Source organism: Schistocerca serialis, chromosome 1 (genome assembly GCF_023864345.2).
Source record: "Schistocerca serialis cubense isolate TAMUIC-IGC-003099 chromosome 1, iqSchSeri2.2, whole genome shotgun sequence".
Lineage (NCBI taxonomy): Eukaryota > Metazoa > Arthropoda > Insecta > Orthoptera > Acrididae > Schistocerca > Schistocerca serialis.
Window position 1 is genome coordinate 456628653 of NC_064638.1, and position 19293 is coordinate 456647945.

The 19293-nt window shown below is 40.5% G+C and overlaps 1 non-coding gene across 1 annotated transcript; it reads right to left on the minus strand.

Moving 5' to 3' along the window:
* Positions 1–4838: 4838 nt before the first annotated feature.
* Positions 4839–4913, minus strand: Trnap-cgg (transfer RNA proline (anticodon CGG)). Its single transcript has one exon. It is a non-coding gene; the product is annotated as a tRNA-Pro (tRNA).
* Between the last annotated feature and the right edge of the window lie 14380 nt (positions 4914–19293).

Here is a 19293-nt window from a genome sequence, read left to right on the forward strand (position 1 = left end):
GGTATCGACATACATGATACCCATTACTAACAAAGTCTGCCCTTGCACGTTCTATGGCAGGCAGCAAGACATCCGCTACTGCTCTTACCACCCGACCTAACTGTTGCAGAGGTTTTTTTTCCCTTCGCTCTTGCCTTGGCACTTTTCTTCCTCTGCCCCTCAAACCGCTACCCTTCGTTCGTCTTCGACCCAACCTATCTCCAGATGAGCGCGTATTAATGGTTATCCTTACCCAGACGTACGCAAACATCGCAGTACCCACATCCTGCGACACCTCACTTTAGTGAGTGTTTGTCGCTGTTAGTAGTAGTTTATCCAGTAGTGAAATAGAAGTGGATAGTTCCTGTGAACTATTATGGGTGGAGGTTACACTCAACAACCGAGCTAGGTTAATAATTGGCTCCTTTTACCGACCTCCCGACTCGCAGCATTAGTGGCAGAACAACTGAGAGAAAATTTGGAATACATTTCACATAAATTTTCTCAGCATGTTATAGTCTTAGGTGGAGATTTCAATTTACCAGATATAGAGTGGGACACTCAGATGTTTAGGACGGATGGTAGGGACAGAGCGTCGAGTGACGTTATACTGAGTGCACTATCCGAAAATTACCTCGAGCAATTAAACAGAGAACCGACTCGTGGAGATAACATCTTGGACCTACTGATAACAAACAGACCCGAACTTTTCGACTCTGTAAGTGCAGAACAGGGAATCAGTGATCATAAGGCCGTTGCAGCATCCCTGAATATGGAAGTTAATAGGAATATAAAAAAAGGGAGGAAGGTTTATCTGTTTATCAAGAGTAATAGAAGGCAGATTTCAGACTACCTAACAGATCAAAACGAAAATTTGTGTTCCGACACTGACAATGTTGAGTGTTATGGAAAAAGTTCAAGGCAATCGTAAAAAGCGTTTTAGACAGGTACGTGCCGAGTAAAACTGTGAGGGACGGGAAAAACCCACCGTGATTAAACAACAAAGTTAGGAAACTACTGCGAAAGCAAAGAGAGCTTTACTCCAAGTTTAAACGCAGCCAAAACCTCTCAGACAAACAGAAGCTAAACGATGTCAAAGACACTCCGGGATGATGATGGCATTCAAACAGAGGATGACACGGATAAAGCTGAAATACTAAACACCTTTTTCCAAAGCTGTTTCACAGAGGAAGACCGCACTGCAGTTTCTTCTCTAAATCCTCGCACAAACGAAAAAATGGCAGACATCGAAATAAGTGTCCAAGGAATAGAAAAGCAACTGGAATCACTCAACAGAGGAAAGTCCACTGGACCTGAACGGGATACCAATTCGATTCTATACAGAGTACGCGAAAGAACTTGCCCCCCTTCCAACAGCCGTGTACCGCAAGCCTCTAGAGGAACGGAAGGTTCCAAATGATTGGAAAAGAGCACAGGTGGTCCCAGTCTTCAAGAAGGGTCGTTGAGCAGATGCGAAAAAGTATAGACCTATATCTCTGACGTCGATCTGTTGTAGAATTTTAGAACACTTTTTTTGTTCGAGTATCATGTCGGTTTTGGAAACCCAGAATCTACTAATCAACATGGATTCCGGAAACAGCGATCGTGTGAGACCCAACTCGATTTATTTGTTCATGAGACCCAGAAAATATTAGATACAGGCTCCCAGGTAGATGCTATTTTCCTTGACTTCCGGAAGGCGTTCGATACAGTTCCGCACTGTCGCCTGATAAACAAAGTAAGAGCCTACGGAATATCCGACCAGCTGTGTGGCTGGATTGAAGAGTTTTAGCAAACAGAACACAGCATGTTGTTCTCAGTGGAGAGACGTCTACAGGCGTTAAAGTAACCTCTGGCGTGCCACAGGGGATTGTTATGGGACCATTGCTTTTCACGATATATATAAATGACCTAGTAGATAGTGTCGGAAGTTCCATGCGGCTTTTCGCGGATGATGCTGTAGTATACAGAGAAGTTGCAGCATTAGAAAATTGTAGCGAAATGCAGGAAGATCTGCAGCGGATAGGCACTTGGTGCAGGGAGTGGCAACTGACCCTTGACATAGACAAATGTAATGTATTGCGAATACATAGAAAGAAGGATCCTTTATTGTATGATTATATGATAGCGGAACAAACACTGGTAGCAGTTACTTCTGTAAAATATCTGGGAGTATGCGTGCGGAACGATTTGAAGTGGAATGATCATATAAAATTAATTGTTGGTAAGGCGGGTACCAGGTTGAGATTCATTGGGAGAGTCCTTAGAAAATGTAGTCCATCAACAAAGGAGGTGGCTTACAAAACACTCGTTCGACCTATACTTGAGTATTGCTCTTCAGTGTGGGATCCGTACCAGATCGGTTTGACGGAGGAGATAGAGAAGATCCAAAGAAGAGCGGCGCGTTTCGTCACAGGGTTATTTGGTAACCGTGATAGCGTTACGGAGATGTTTAGCAAACTCAAGTGGCAGACTCTGCATGAGAGGCGCTCTGCGTCGCGGTGTAGTTTGCGCGCCAGGTTTCGAGCGGGTGCGTTTCTAGATGAGGTACCGAATATATTGCTTCCCCCTACTTATACCTCCCGAGGAGATCACGAATGTAAAATTAGAGAGATTCGAGCGCGCACGGAGGCTTTCAGACAGTCGTTCTTCCCGCGAACCATACGCGACTGGAACAGAAAAGGGAGGTAATGACAGTGGCAAGTAAAGTGCCCTCCGCCACACACCGTTGGGTGGCTTGCGGAGTATAAATGTAGATGTAGACGTACCCTTATGCAGTGATGGCAGTAAACCCGGCCATCATGCCGGTGTGGGCGTGGAGGGGCTCCACCTCTTGTAAAAGGAACATAAATAGTCATAATATATTGCACCTAAATAGGCGAAAGGCTCAATATCATTTGACCTACGATGGGACCTCTGTCACGTGTATCAATTATAATCGTTAAAGTCTTGGAACATCTTCCAGGAGTAATACAAAGTGGAGCCAACTCATACATATTTGTATATACGCGGGAAAGGCAGATAGCAAAGCCTTAAAGGAAGAGTAACAAGGAGAAAGCTCTTTTGTTCATTTATTTGGTAGCGTAAACCAGTCTGGGATTCTTACCAAGTAGAATTAAGGAAGAAAGAAAGAGAGACAGAGGAGGAGAAAAAGAAGGAGAAGAACGCAGTTTGTCGTGGTTACGTTTGGTAGGCGTGAGAGCGTCAACAAACTCTACTCGGAGAAGCTGTGCACGGCAGGCAGCCTTACTCTCGCTGTTCCGAGAACCCGTGCCCCAACATGCGCGAAGAAAAATATTATTTTCTACATCTTACATCTCTCGTAATGTCCACCATAGCAAGAACAGAAAAAAATCAAGCATATACAATGGGATACCGAGAATCTTCCTTCTCGTATACCATCTGTGAATGCAACGTGAGTGGAAGAAAATATGTTTCTTTTGCATCATGTTTGCTCAACTTCACAATCTGCGAATCCAGACGTATGTAGACGTAGTTGTCCCATTATTTCGACCCTTTTTTCCTGCATACAACACTCCTTCTGTGCTTGTTATTATTTGTATCTGTCTTCAAGCGAGTGTGACCGTGTTCACATTCTGTCGCCAGTTTCTTGTTGCAAAAGATCCCTTAAGAACCAACGCCCACTTAAAATGAATTTTTGTTGATAGTGGACTGACCGAAAGAAACAACTTTACAAGGTGACAGATATTCCAGATTATCCACCTCAACGAAGCACAAACAACAAACATAATTTAACCACAAACTATCCCACTGCTCAAGTTCTTAGTTAGCTTACGTTATCGAACAATACGGACATATTTTTTAAAAATATTTCACTGATACCAGGGCCAGCTCTATGACAGACAGAAAGATTTTCTCCTGGGCACTGTTGCCGACGTATAGTGAGGTGCAGCCCCATACGGATACGAAGAGCTGCTTAGGCGGCTACATGTATCTGAAGATATGCAGATATTGATCTAAACTATCATATCATTAAAATAAATGTGCAACTGAGACGACAATTAAAAACAGAATCCAAGTGCGGACAGGACTCGCGCTCTGAACGTTCCCTACAACATTAGTATAACTTTAGATAGTTCATTCATCCTAGGAATCGAGAAATTAGATTATTTTTCCCTATTATCGATACTGCCTCGATATCAGTCCTGAGGATTCAAAGACTTTCGAGAATGTTTTAAGTTAAAGTCTTAAGTTTAAATTTTTGTTCTACTTTTTCATTTACTGTTGTAGTACCTGAGAAAAGGAGGTCTTAACAGAATGAAAGACAGCAGTTGGATGACAAATTACAAAATTTTTTTCTCGTCAGATAATTAAAAATCAACAATTTTCGGATTTTTCCTCCATATTTGTACTCTGAAACCCTCCTTCTTGCCAAATTTCGCAGCTGCAGGTCAACGGGAAGCACCCTATACGTTTTGATGAGTAAGTTTGCGAGTACCATAATAGGGGACGTAAATGGCTGTATGGTTTGACGGCGTTGACTTTGAAGCTTGAATCTTTTATACCGTCGAGGAACCATAAACATACTTGTGTGACATAAATTTCAAGCTGATATACCCACTCCTGAGAAAAAGCGGTCTCAGCGAGTCGCAGAGACAGACAGACCGAGACACAGATAACAGACGGACAACAAAAGTGATCCTATACGGCTTCCGTTTTTGCCCCCTGAGTCACGGAAACCTACAAACGACAACAATTTTAAATTTTATCGACTGATATAAATTAGTCATACAACAAAATTAAATGTGCCACTAGGACGACAATAAAGAAAACGATAAAAATTTTAAATTCTCACGGACCTAAAACTACGATGAAACTTCCTGGCAGATTAAAACTGTGTGCCGGACCGAGACTCGAACTCGGGACCTTTGCCTTCCGCGGGCAAGTGCTCTACCAACTGAGCTACCCAAGCACGACTCACACCTCGTCCTCACAGCCCTACATCTGCCAGTACCTCGTCTCCTACCTTCCAAACTTTACAGAAGCTCTCCTTTTGGCTAAAACTAAGATGCTTATTTGCGAAATATTGTTACAGCCTGGAGGCATATTAACACTTTTCTTTATTTCATCCAATATTATCTTAGTCAGACGTTTAGGAGAAAGACAGGTAGATCATAAATTTCCTAAATTTTCAATCCTTCCTACATGATGTAGAGCTTTTAACAGAAATGTAGAACCGTCTGGTATATTTTCACATCATATTAACAATTCGTATTTTACAGATAGTCACTAGATTCAGTCCTCACTGAAGGAATATTAGAGTTTAGTGCACGTCGATAGCGAGGTCATTAGACGACGAGGACAAACCTCGATTCATGAAGGAAATATCACGCAATTGGTCTTTGTCAGAAAAATCACGGGAAACCTAAACTCGATGGCCGGACGGGTATTTGATCCTCTCTGAGAATTGTCTTCAGGTTTGCACATGAAAATACTACGTGGGCGTTGTGTGTGAAAACATTCCAGGAGGTGACATACTCAGTTTAAGGACACTTCAGTGGAAGTAATTACCTAACACCGTGACGCTAGTGAAATTTTATTTTGTTCTCACCTGCTTCTTATGTCTATAAACATTTGGAGGAAGCGCAAAATTGTTTGCGAGCTGGACTGAACATTAACCAACAAACTGAAGCAAACAGTACTGTCTAATAACAGAATGGCAACTACGTGTCCAGCTTCACAGATTAAGGTCAGTTTCGCTAAACTGTTCGACCCGAAATTCCTTTCTTTAAGCTGTAATTAAACAAGTATAATTCATGCGGCAGCGTCCTGTTTCTGGTCGTAAATTATTCGGTCGTAGCATGATGCAGTATGGAAATTCCATTTTGCCCCGTCAGCTTCTTCCTGTGGCGTGTGAGATTATCCTGTTACAATCAGCTTACTGCGTTTCCACTTTGACCGCCATACACTACATGCGTGTGAAGTTTATTTATCGAAATCCGGAGAGAGATACGCACAAATGCTGATCCGTGTTTATGGAGCGGAAAGTCAGAGTTGTGCAATAAAAGAAAGTTCAATTTTTCAAGTTTATTTTTTTGCAGTTTTTACGTTTTCCTGCACCGAAAATGAGCCCATATTTTTTTTTTTACTTCACCTCTAAATTTGTTTCATCGAAGTATTCGAAGAAAACATTGATTTAATCTCCAAACGTTTCAGTTTCTCTTTCATTTCCAACGTGGCATATTTAGTTTGGAGCAAGAGACAAAAGAATCCTAGTTTAAAATACAGATATGTAGATAGTTCTTACAATATTTGGAAGGTCTGTACAATGACGAAAACTGAGTGTGTTACTATTTTCAGTCCAAAAAGCGCTATTCTTGTGGACAGTGAATAGCGTGAATACGTGGTTGGTCTTGGGTGTGTCTAACTTTACTGCAACTTGTCGTGTGGAGACATCAACACGGTTGCAGAGGAGATGCACACGCAGCTTTTGGTATCACACATTGAAACGATACTGCAGGCTTTGCGAAGTTGGCACTGGAATTACAAGTTTTCGACAGTCGCCGATAGAGGTCGTGGGGGATCTGACCAACCCAATGGCGCGTGCCCGCTGAGCCAAACTTCCAGTGGCTCTGGGCTACGAGCCACCTCTGCCGCCTCGATATAGGAGAGTCGGCGGCAGCCGCCCAGCCCACTTGGACCTGGATTCGCTCCATTATTATACCATAGTACGTGCTTAGCACGGCGAGCTTCATACCAGTTGACATTGTGATATCTGGACTCTGTTTATTGCTGCATTATTTATAATGAGTCTTCATATCTTTGGACAAATATAAGTAAACATTGTTTGTTGAGGTAACTCGTTCACTAATCGTTACTGCTCCTCTCCAACTTTCTTGCGACGACAATTGGTGCATCACTCTATAGCCCACCTTCCCTTAATGTCGTGTACAAAGTCATACATAGCATACCTTATTGCTACCTTTCATACTTTGAAAAAAGCCGAAACGTATCCCTGAGAAGCATGAGAGTATCTTAAAGACAGTTTGCACTGACAGTTGGCTGTGGAGCAACGAATGCAGGACGAATGTTGATGGGATGGACTCAGTAACAGTGTGACCAGAAAAGAAGCCGCGGGCCCCACGAGGAGATGGTAGAATTGTTCGACTGGCTCTGAAAAATTGATAAGTGATCACGACTGAAATCCAAGCAGAAGATGTAGGCAGAAAGCCAGCAGTAGCCCTCGGGAACTGGGAAGGTGAGTTGAGGTCGCTCCAACCATTAGTTGTTTATCGCTGAAACGTCCAGTGAGAGTTGTGTTGTGTAGAGGCAGAGTCCACTAGAGTAGTCAATGGTGTTCTGTGGTGCTCCGCGACAGTTTGTGGTGGTAATATCGACATTAACGTGCCTGTAGACGACATGATGAAAAGTCACAGCAAGCACTGATTCTTGAGGTCCACACCTCTACAACTCCTGGAGTCATGGTGTGAGGAGCTATTGGGTACGGTAACAGGACTAATTTTGTGATTGTTGCCGGGACACTTAACACTCGTCACTGAGTGTCATATCCTTCATAACCAGGGTACCAAACATAATATTCCAGCGGGATAATGCTACATTCTACACTGTAGTTCACATCACAAGTGCCTTGAACTTATTTATCACTGTAGCCGACACACTTTTATTGAGTGATTCAGCAATTGTACTGATATTTTAGGTAATTCTCATTTATTGTTCCATCTCAGCTACATATTTTTCATTATATTACATATTTTGACCACTGAGAATCATTTTCAGGTTTAAAACAAACTGAAACTATATATGTTCCATCTAATACTTAACAACAACTAGAAAAGAAAATAATGGCAAATAAACGTAGGATTTACCTATATAGTTGCGCCAGCAACCCGTGTTGTCTACTAAGAACCACATATCAGAGTACTGTCTTTTACATATGCGATCAACGTATTGAGTAGCAGATGTTGAAGGTAGAGACGAGTCGGAGAGGGAGAAAGAGGAATGGAGTGAGGAAGATTAGGGCAGATGTAAGGAAGCGAGAAGTGGTGATGGTGATGTCACCAGTTTAACAAGGTAGGTCATGATCAGATTATACAATGTATAATTGTATAAAAATTCTCGTTAAAACATTAATAGTGTAGAACAATGGCTACATAAAATGCGAACGATACAGAATAGTAAAATTATAAAATGGAGCGAGGGGTATTGGGAATGGGCAAAGAAGACAAGGCAGGGCAAGGGAGGGATAGTGGCAGGGGTGCTATGGATTTAACGAGACAGAGTCTTGTACTAAAATTGCAAAAAGTCAATTATATAAGAAACATCCCGTTAAAATAACAGAATGGATGTGTGACACTATGAAAGGGAATAAAATAGTGCATTATAAGAGTGGAAATAAAGTAGCTAAAACTGAATTATTATCTTAATATATTCAAAGTGCGGAACTTTCAGAGTAGAACTCTTCAGGTTTTACTCTGAAAGTGTAAAAATGGTAGTGTAAAATCTTTTTCATTAAAATGTCAAAAGTATATGCCTAGAACAATGTATGTTTAAATAGTGAAAGAAATAAAAGTCGTAGAATTACAGAAATACAGTTGTGAAGAGGACCTAGAACTGTATGAAGTGTTATTACAAAGATACTATAATCCTTGAAAAAACATTGAAAGTATAAAACCGTAAAAAGTACGAGTATAAAGCAATAAATTATAAAAGTGGAACAAATTGCAGCAGCTTTTACAATCTACTATTTTATGCCTTTTAAAGTTTTACGCATTCACTCTGGTATTTTAACAGATGATTTTTAAAATAATTGGCATTTTGAAATTTTAACATAAGATCCTGTCTTGTTAAACCCATAGCATGCCTGCCACTATGCCTTCCTGCCTCCTCCCTTGCCTTCCTTAATCGATCTCAATCCCCCTTTCTCCATTTTATAATTTCACTATTTTATGACGTTTATATATTACATACCTATTGTTTTACACTTTTAGTATTTTATACATCTACATGATTAGTCTGCAGTTCACAGTTAAGTGCCTGGCAGAGTGTTCATCGAACCAACTTTAAACTATTTCTCTACCATTCCACTCATGAACAACGCACGGGAAAAAACAAACACTTAAATCTTTCTGTGCAATCTTAACCAAAATATTTGCATAATTATACATTCTACAGTTTTAGTACGACCCCTCATGTAGCCTCTTGACATTCCTATCACGCGCCCCTGCTTCCATTTCCCTCCTGCAATCTGCCTCACTGCATTATTCTTTCCTCCATACATCCACCCCCTTCATCTCTACCAGTAACGCATACCTATTTAAAACGTGTATCGCAGTTGTGTGGTTCTGAGTAGAGAAGACGGGTTGTTAAAGCAACAGCTTAGGTAAAGGCTACGTTTGTTTACAATTATTTTCCTTTCTATTGGTTGTGAAATACCAGATGTACATATTTTGTTTTACTATCTTTTGGATCTGAAAAAGATTCTGAGTGATCGAAACCTATAATCTAATTAATAATGTGCAACTGAGACGAACAGTAAATGAGAACTATGTTGAATTTTTTATCCTTGCCTAGACTACCTAGTCCCGTGATTTGTCACCCATGGACCAAGGGTGGATGTGATGGAAATATGTACAGGCCTACTTTCATTATAATCTCCAGCCAGCAGTCTTTATGAACTGCCACAGGATGTGTTTCACGTACGGCAAGGAATTCCCAGAGATGACATTCGGAAGCTGTCTGCTTAGATGCACCAACGAATAGAGGATTGTATTTGATTGTATTCGTATCCGTGGCTCACTGTTGTTAGTTGGGACTGCAATGACTCTTTAACCGTTAAATACCTGCCAACTGACAAAAATCAGTTGCTAGAACGGGGACGTGCTCAATGTTATCGAGGGAACGGTGTGTGGTCGACGGGTGGCAGCGAGCAGTGCGCTTTGATGGATTCAGTGGACGACCACGGCTCGCCGAGAAATCACGGCTTTCCGCTTTTGCAGCCTCAATTAATACTATGGCTTCCCTTGGCGGTGGAGCTTGTGTTGGCGCAGCCATCCTGCAGCGCATGTACGTTGCGATGCATTCCACTGCAGAGGTGATTTGTCTTTTGACTTTTGGGCAACACTGTTTTTGTTAACTGAAGACCACAGCTGTGACAACATTTGGTATGCGTCAGCGCTGACCGACTCCAGCCAACCACAAGCAGCTTGTATACTAATATCATCGTAGAAGTAGACACTAAAAGAAGCAGTAGCTACGGCTTCTACTGCACGCGGTCCAGGTCACGTTGAGGAATCATTCTGATTTTACTCTAAAATTTGTAAAGGTAGTGCCCAGAGCTCCTAAGCACATTATTGACTGAGTTCAAACAACTTGAGGAAATGCAGCCAAGTGACGTCTTCGACAATCTTGCTATTTCTACAGGAACACCACCTGTCATTTTCCAGGAACAAATGAAACAGGGACATTGGTTTTTGCTTAAACTCTCCATGGAATCCTACTCTCTATCTCTCTCTCTCGTCAAAAAGTCGAGGGACATAGATAACGCAATATCAATAACTTCTTACGTCGCCCGTCTTTGGTCGCGTGGCTTCGCTTGTGTACAGTGTGCGTGTGTGTTTTCTCTTCCAGTAAATGATCCGCATAGCGAGGTTTTAAATTTCCTTGCACAGAGCTTCCTTTCTGCATTTGTACCTAGAAAATGACAGGCTGTGGACCTGACGAAATATTGGTGGTTGACAATACTGCAGTCTAGTTTAATACAGTATACGCCGGAAGAAACTCAGTTTCCACATCAGACGACGTTAGTGCATTACATTTTGTAATTGACAACGTAAATAATTTTACTTCTTACACCAGTGACTCCCGATGTGTTGTGCGTTATTAGGCGCCACAGTTTTAATATCCTCATGAAAACTGTTACAAATGACTCTGATGCTTAATGGTGATATGAAGGTAGAAACTGACTGTGAAAAAATAACTGACCGCTCAACCAGGACCATTTTAAAGATTTTACTTCATTATTGTTTTATGGTTGTTATTGTCGTTATGCTACATAGTCGAAGCAAAACCCAACAGTGATCCAGGAAATTGTTTATGTTTCATTTCAGTTATGATCCACAGTCTTATACAACAGGTAAATAATTTCGGTCTTTGACGATCGCCTCCAACACCTGAGTACAAAACCTTTTCTAACGGATCCAGCGAATTCGCGCCATTTGTTATTGTTCCGACTGAATACTCTATTGGTGGGACCACAGACGAAAATAGGGAAAAACTTGTAACACATTACCAGACAATCGGCCATTAACGCTGTATGGAATTTCTAACGCCTTAAGCATATTAGAAAAATACTGTGGTATGTTCTACATGGTGAATTAACTTAGAGAAATTTTTGTGCCAGGTATTTCTTGAATGTCCATCAAATCGTGAATGCAGTTAGTTTTTTTAAGTTTAAAAAATTATTCTTATATCATATGCCGAATTGTTGGTTTTTATGGGATGTGACTACACTACGCTCTCTATAAACACAACACAGGGATTAGAACCCTGTGTTCTGAGATAAAATCGGCGAAATAGCCAATGTTATTCACAATATGTTCTGAGATATGAAAGTAAATATTCCAGTTCATTACTGAGCCCAGAGTAAAATAGTATACGTCATAAAATGAAAGACTTCTGTACCAGACGGCTAACTAAAAGACCAGAGAAGAGCGCAGGATTACGAAAGTGAAATAATTCAGCTTCAGGGCAATGCACTGGGAAAATAATGGCTACGAAACGTTGAAATATCCATCTCATTCATCACATTTAACACTTTCTAGCTCTCACCTATTCGCACATTTGAAGGAATTCGAACCTGGAAAATAAGAATCAAACGTTATTGTAGCCATAGCTAGATATTTTGCAGGCCTTTCATATTCACAAATCAAATATCGAATCTACACATTGGGATAAAATCGAAAAAAAGTGCAATGCTACCTAAAAACAAATCTGCCAGGTCGTAAATTTCTCTTTGCTTTTGCACATTTCATTTGTTAGCTAGGCATCAGAAGAAGGAATAGAGAACGTAGATAACTAGCCCCCCCCCCCCTTTCCCTCTCCGACAGAGTGATGCCGAACCACTTTCAGAATATATGGAAGAGCGTCATATGGTGATTTTATTCCGCCCAAACACGACTGTGTCGTCTCTCGAACAACATGAACGGGCCACCGTGGTCAATGTCACTATATTCCTTCGTCTTCCGGAACCAAATTCTGATGGTGAAAATCTTTGTTCCCCTCGTGGGTTCGAACCCATTCTTTCCTCTTCGAACGTCATCGTGCCAGCGACCCTGACAGCACCCTTAATTCGTGTGAAGTGCATGCAACGCTGTTGATGCGGTCATATGCGCGAAACTGAAACTGTGTCAGGCAGGTGAGTCTACCTGCCCGGCGCACGCTGACTCGCTCGACCTCCAAACGAGTCTCTCGGCGCATAAAACGGTCATAAAAGGCCCCCGTGCGCTGCTCTGCCACCCACCAGCGAGGCTGCTCAATTATACACGCTGCGGGTCACCTCTGGTGCACACACTCTCACTCGCCGGCGAAAGTGGCCCCAGTGATGCAGTTATTCCGGTAATGCTAGAACAGCTATGGGTCAGATGGGTCAGGCCAAGTTGGGTTTACAAGCTCAGACATTTCCACCAAGCATATTCTCATCCCAAAAAACAAAGAATTTCGAACATAAATATTGTTGAGACATATTAATAAAAGATTAATACTTCGTGCAATGAGTAATGCTTTTTTCTGGATCATCATTCTTCGAGCTATTTGTTACGCCACGCCACAAATTCCTCCCCTGTGCTAAATTCTTCTTTTCACAAGGAGAGGCCACGACTTTGGAATCAGGGATGTTCAAAAATGGTTCAAATGGCTCTGAGCACTATGGGACTCAACTGCTGAGGTCATAAGTCCCCTAGAACTTAGAACTACTTAAACCTAACTAACCTAAGGACAACACACACAGCCATGCCCGAGGCAGGATTCGAACCTGCGACCGTAGCGGTCGCGCGGTTCCAGAATGTAGCGCCAGAACCGCTCGGCCACCAGCGGCCGGCAATCAAGGATGTACTACAGCCTTTGCACACATGTATTTGGCCATTAAAACAACATAATGTGCAAGTATCAGGGTGCACTACTCTGGCAATTCCGAGAAAATTGCAAGAGACATTTTACTCGTCTGTTATGAGGCATATGTATCTGTGCGTAGGTACCGGCCGTTTGAATTCTAGAACTCAAGTGGTTAGCATTTGAGCTTTGTAACACGAACGTGTATGGAAGGACGGTTCGACTACCGCCCAAACTTAATTTTTGTAGTGTGAATGTAAATTTTGTGGTATTTAAATAAAGTTGTACCCCACTCTTCGTTCTTGCTACATTAGCAATGCCTCACCGCTACGCACGTTAACTGGCAAATGGGACCTGCCTCTGTGTTACTAGCTCGAAGTGTCGATATGCAAAGTACCTTACGAGACTGCATGTGTAAGGGAATTCGCAAATCGCGACAGGCATACATTCTCTGGAAAACTCTATGCGTTTCTTCGTTTACTTGTCAATAGTTATAAATATGCTTGTTCTAATAATTAAATTTAATAAAAAATAGTAAGTAGTAAAATAACAGAAATTTTACTAACCTTTCATGCAAATAAACGTGTTTTTTTAAAATTTGTAGTACCTCTCAAATGTATATAAATTAAATAATATAATCATTGATGAAGAAATATACATTAAAAATTAAGTCTGAGTGAGAGTCGAACCATTGTCTCATACGCTTTCGTTTCACAAAGCTCGAACGTTAACTGCTTGACCTCCACGAACTCCAGCGTCTGGCACATACGCACAGATACATAAGCCACATAACAGACGAGTAAAACTTCTCTTGCGATTTTTTCGGAATTACGAGAGCAGTGCATCTGACTACTTGCCCATTATGTTGTTTTAATGGTCTACTAAACGGTACAACGATTGAAGTAAATCTGTGATCCCAACGTCGTGGCCTGCTCTTGTCAGAGTAGAGCTTGTATTACAGCTCCCGTAAGTATCATGGGAGTTATTCTCCGAGGTCTTAACACGTGTCCTATTGCCTCTCTTCTTCTTTTTCACCCGTTCCTCTCTTCACCGATTCAGCGGGCAAGTTATTTATTTCTCATCTTGCCAGTACACCGAATTTTCAACATTTCAAACAATTCGATTCTCTACTTTCGCTGTTTATCCACTGTCCATGATTCATTACTAAATAAAATTGTCCTTCAAACGTACATTCGCAGAAATTTCTTCCTCAAATTAAGGCCTATGTCTGACACTAACAGACTTCTCTGCGTTAGGAATTCCGTCTTTGCCTTTACTAATCTTCATCTTATGTCCACGTCGCTTCGTTCGTTATACGATATTTCGCCTCTAACACATCAGATTCATTAGCTTTGTCTACTTTGTTGTCACCACTTACGATATTAACTCAATCGCTAATCTCATTTTCTTTTCCTTCTCACTATTTCGTGTTTCTCTGGTTTAATCTCAAGATATAATGAGCCCATTACAAAGTTTTCATTCCATTCCACAGCTCAAGTAATTTATCAAAAGTAGACAAATTCGTCACCAACGAGAGTCCGCAATCATTACTTACACAAAACTGTTCACATTCAGTCTCCACATAGCTTTCCTTTATTTCCAGTGGTTTAGGGCAATCTGCCCATTTGTAGATAATTTTATATAGCTGCAGGGTAATCCGCTGAATATGGAGCTGAAAGTTAACTGCCCTGTAATTGTTCTGTAGTTTCACTAGAATGGCAATACCATCAACGAATCTTATCACTGATATCCATTCACCTTGAATTTTATTCCAACACTGGAACCTTCCTATTATTTCCGTCCTTGAACGGTAGGGGTGATAGTCTATGTCCCTCTATAACATTAGTTTTAACCCGAGCACTTCGTAATTGGTCTCCCATTCCTATGGTTTGCTCTTGGATCTTGCATGCATAGTATATTACTCGTCTTTCCTCCTAGCTTACTTCTGTTTTTCTCTGAATTTCGAACAACTTGCATCATTTTACATTGTCGTACTCTTTTTCTAGGTTCACTTATTCTTTGAACGTGTCTTGATTTTTCTTAAGCTTTGCTTCCTCTGTTGAGTGCAACATCGGAACTACCTCTCTAGTTCCTTTACTTATCCGAAAGCCAAATTGATCGTCATCCAACTGATCATCAATTTTCCTTTCCATTATTCTGTACTATTCTTGTCAACAACTCCGATGCATGAGATGCTAAGCCATTATGCAGCAGTTCTTACACTTATCTGGTCTTACTACCTTCGGGACTGCGTGGATGATATTATCCAAAATCTGATGGTAAATCTCCACCGCGCACAGATTCTACTTGTAATCCGTAATATGCAAGAAATAAATTGAAATAATCGCGGCTAACAGGGAAGTTTGTGGTAAAAAGTATGAACAGTAGAGTCTGCGCCTTATCGAGTGTGAGCCTCAAATGGAGAGAACCAACGAAAATTAGAGAACAGGATAATTATACCAGGGTATGAAGGAATATTAATGTTCAGTTTCAGAGCAGAAGGGTGAATGAGGCCTTTTGCTTGGATTAGATGTCACAGAATATTGGTGAAAGACAGACAACAGTAGGACAAACCAGATGAAGAGCAGTGTTAAAGGAGAGTGCAGTAGTACTGTATAAAAAGCAAAATAATGTTCTTGCCTTCGACACTAAAATAGCTGACATAGTACCTATCACAAATCAGAAGAAATTATTGATTAGAAAAAAAATCGATGGTGTAAATAGTGATTTTCGCTTGCTACACACTTAAAATTATATGTAGATGGCTTGAGCGTATGAAGGCGAAACGTGGGCCATTCACATATCGTGGGAGAAGGAACTGGAAGCATTTGTATAGTATAAAAAGGTGTAGGAAAGTAAGTGAACAAATATAAAAAATGTAGAGCTCCTACAAAGAGTAGGACAAGGGAATACGTATATGGAAAACTCTTACCAGTAGGAGAGATATGTTGGTGGAAAATTTGCTACGGTATCCAGGAGTGATTAATTATGTTTGGAAGAAGTAGCAGACGGGTTAAATATACTGCGGATGAAGATTAAGAAATGAAGAATGGTTTATGCGCGATGTTGTGTGCAGAACATAGTAGAAATGAACATAATTTCATAAGATAGGATAACATCATAGCAGTCGAAACACTTTTTCCTTTCGATAGTGCACCAGTGATTATTAAGGCCATAGAGAAATAACCCTTAATGAGTGAGTTGATTTGAATCGGTGGTTTGAAGATGGGAACGAATCCAGAACCTCCTTTGTGGGGAAATACAAAGAAACGTACCCGGTTCTTATTTTTGATTTGGTCTTAGCCAAAGATCTGTATGAGAGCCCTTATGTCAACCTCCTATCTCAGTCCCTTGGAAAGATGAATTACATTGTCCTGGAGGATGCATCACAGTATCCAAAACAGAGGATTTCTTCTCTTCTTCAAACTGATTGTGAGTTACGTATTAAAACTTTTTAATATAATATCATAAACAGTTATTTTTAACAAAACATTCGTAATAGGACATATACAGGAGATATCTGTACTACTCACAGGTTTTGAAAACATTATCTATTAAATTTATTCCGAAAATCATCACTGTTCTTTACTGCAGCAGTTGCTATTGTCTCAACACCTTCTCACAAATTGGCCTGTACTGACATGAATGTACATAACTATCTTCCTTATGTTCTTAATCTTCTTGTGTTGTACTGGAATGTATATAACTATCTTGCGTAAATCTTTATCTTCTTGTGTGGTATTGGGTTTTTTCCATCATAACCATTTCTGTTGGAATGTGGGAAACTTCGTTCTTTTGCAACAAAAAAGTGTTCTTTACTATACCAAAACTGATCTCAGATGCGGTTAAATAACTTTTAGATAAGACATATTCTAACCGCCTGTACTGGAAAATCTAAAATGAGGACATCACTAGGTACTTCGTTAATGCCAAACTAACACTCTTTTAAACCATCTAGAACAGTTACTGTATGAATAACTGTTGTTCATCTACATTTAATGAAGAATGTCTAAACTCATAAGTCAGACAATAAACACAAAACAGTACTCTGATGCACAACAAACACGAGGTCGTAAGTAACTGCACAGTAGTACGAAAACCAGATGTTCGAGCGGTCACAGCGTTGATGGTGGACAAACTAACCAATGTTCCCAAGCCCGATTAATCCCACATGTGAATGGAGTGGCTCACCTTCCTTTTTTATAGTTCACAATGTGCATCTGTATGGAAAGACATTTAGTGGAAAAAAAATCTATTTTTTCACGCTTGTTCTTTTCTTTAAACTACCGACTCAAATACTACAATCTCTTCCAACCCGCTCGTAGAGTCCTTGCCCTTTCAGACTGTAAACGAGTGCTACTTAGTTCTCGGTGCGTCAGTGAGGCCGAAGGCACTGTTAGTGAATGTTCTACTACGATGCTCTTTTATGGAGAAGTGGGCCTAATAAGGAGCACGTCTGTTGGGGGCATTCTCCATGTCAGTTTTACCAAAATCGATTGATGACTGTGAGAAACTGTGCAGACTGAACTGTGTTGCTCTCTGTGATAGAGGTGGTCCATCTAAGTGTGGTGCATTATCGTTGGAGATAGCTGGCCGTTATGGCGGAGCGGTTCTAGGCGCTTCAGTCGGGAACCGCGCGACCGTTGCGGTCGCTGGTTCGAATCCTGCCTTGGGCATGGATGTGTGTGAAGTCCTTAGGTTATTTAGGTTTAAGTAGTTCTAGTTCTAGGGGACTGATGACCTCATATGTTAAGTCCCATAATGCTCAGAGCCATTTGAACCACTTTTTATCGTTGAAGATAAAAACTTCGGACCACACTACCTCGCGCTTTTACCGTTGGCAGTTTACAATTTAGGAGCTCTTCTAGATAAATTTCAGTGTAGACATTAGAGACCGTATGCAGATGCACCACGATGGCCATCCATCTCATTGTGCAAATAACATTATGTGAGAATTGAACAACAGAGATCCTGGTAGATGATAAGAATGCTGTGGTTCTCATGAAGAGTACTCACAGTTACCCGGTTTAATATCAGTAGGTTTTTTTTTTTTTTTTTTTTTTGTAGGGATACTAACGAATTCAGTTTATGTCACTGATTCCACAAACCCATAGGACTTCAAACAACACACCGAGAAATCTTGTCGGTTAGTGACACTAGCACATCTCGTCAGCAGGTCATTCAGAAGGCGTATTGAGTTGCGCATTCAGAAAAATGGGCTCTTGTTCGAATACCTCACTTAAATGAACGTTAAACCACTCGCAGATCCACGTGAACACAGCCAATTATGCACAGCATATTCCATTCATCTGCTAAACTCTGAATATTTCTAACTCCTTAACTAAACTTGGAACAAATTTAATTTGCTGTATCTGCGCACAGATTGCGTAAACACTTCAGCTAAATGCCAGAAAAAAATTCTTTTTAAGAAATTGTAGCCCGTTATTGCAACTCTCTGAAAAATAACTCAATAAATTAGTTCATAACTCCATAGACGGAGTAACGTTTCTTACGTTTACCTGCTTAAATTAATATTCCCTTCTTTTGTTATTTTGTAAATTACAGAGAATAACATCTAATTTATAAAGTACGATTGGAAGAAAAGCGGTGCTGGTAAAATGGAACCGCCGTATTTGAAGATTATGTGTAATCTTCCAAAACTGAAAATTTATGTATCCCGGCACTGGAAGTGAGACATGATTCGTTGTAAGGAAAATATTGTCAGACTGGTTGTCACTCTTGATGGCTTGAATCACTTCTTAATCACTAACACTGTCCAACAATGAAAATGTAAATCAAATGAAAATAGCCAATTCCTATCAGTTCCAATGTGCTGATCGTGAATATCACAAAGACGCCAGTTTTCATTTTACAGTTTTATTACGGTGAGATAATTATATACGGATCTTTATTTTAAGTTTAAAATCAGATATTATAATTGTTTGTCGAAGTCATAATAACCAGTAACAATGGATTATATTATTATCCCTGGTCTTACATATGTGCAATATTTTGGATATAAACATTTTGATACCAATTGTAGTGATGTTTTTGTCTCCCTCCTCTTCACTGTCAGTGACTTTATTAATGCGTGTAATAATTTTTGGACAGTTGTTTACAGATTAACTATCAGTTGTTTAGAGATAGTCTGTTTACAGTTCTTAGGGAATAAATGAGCAATAAATAACAAAGGGATTGTAGATAACATGTTGTCATCTTGCGAAAAAC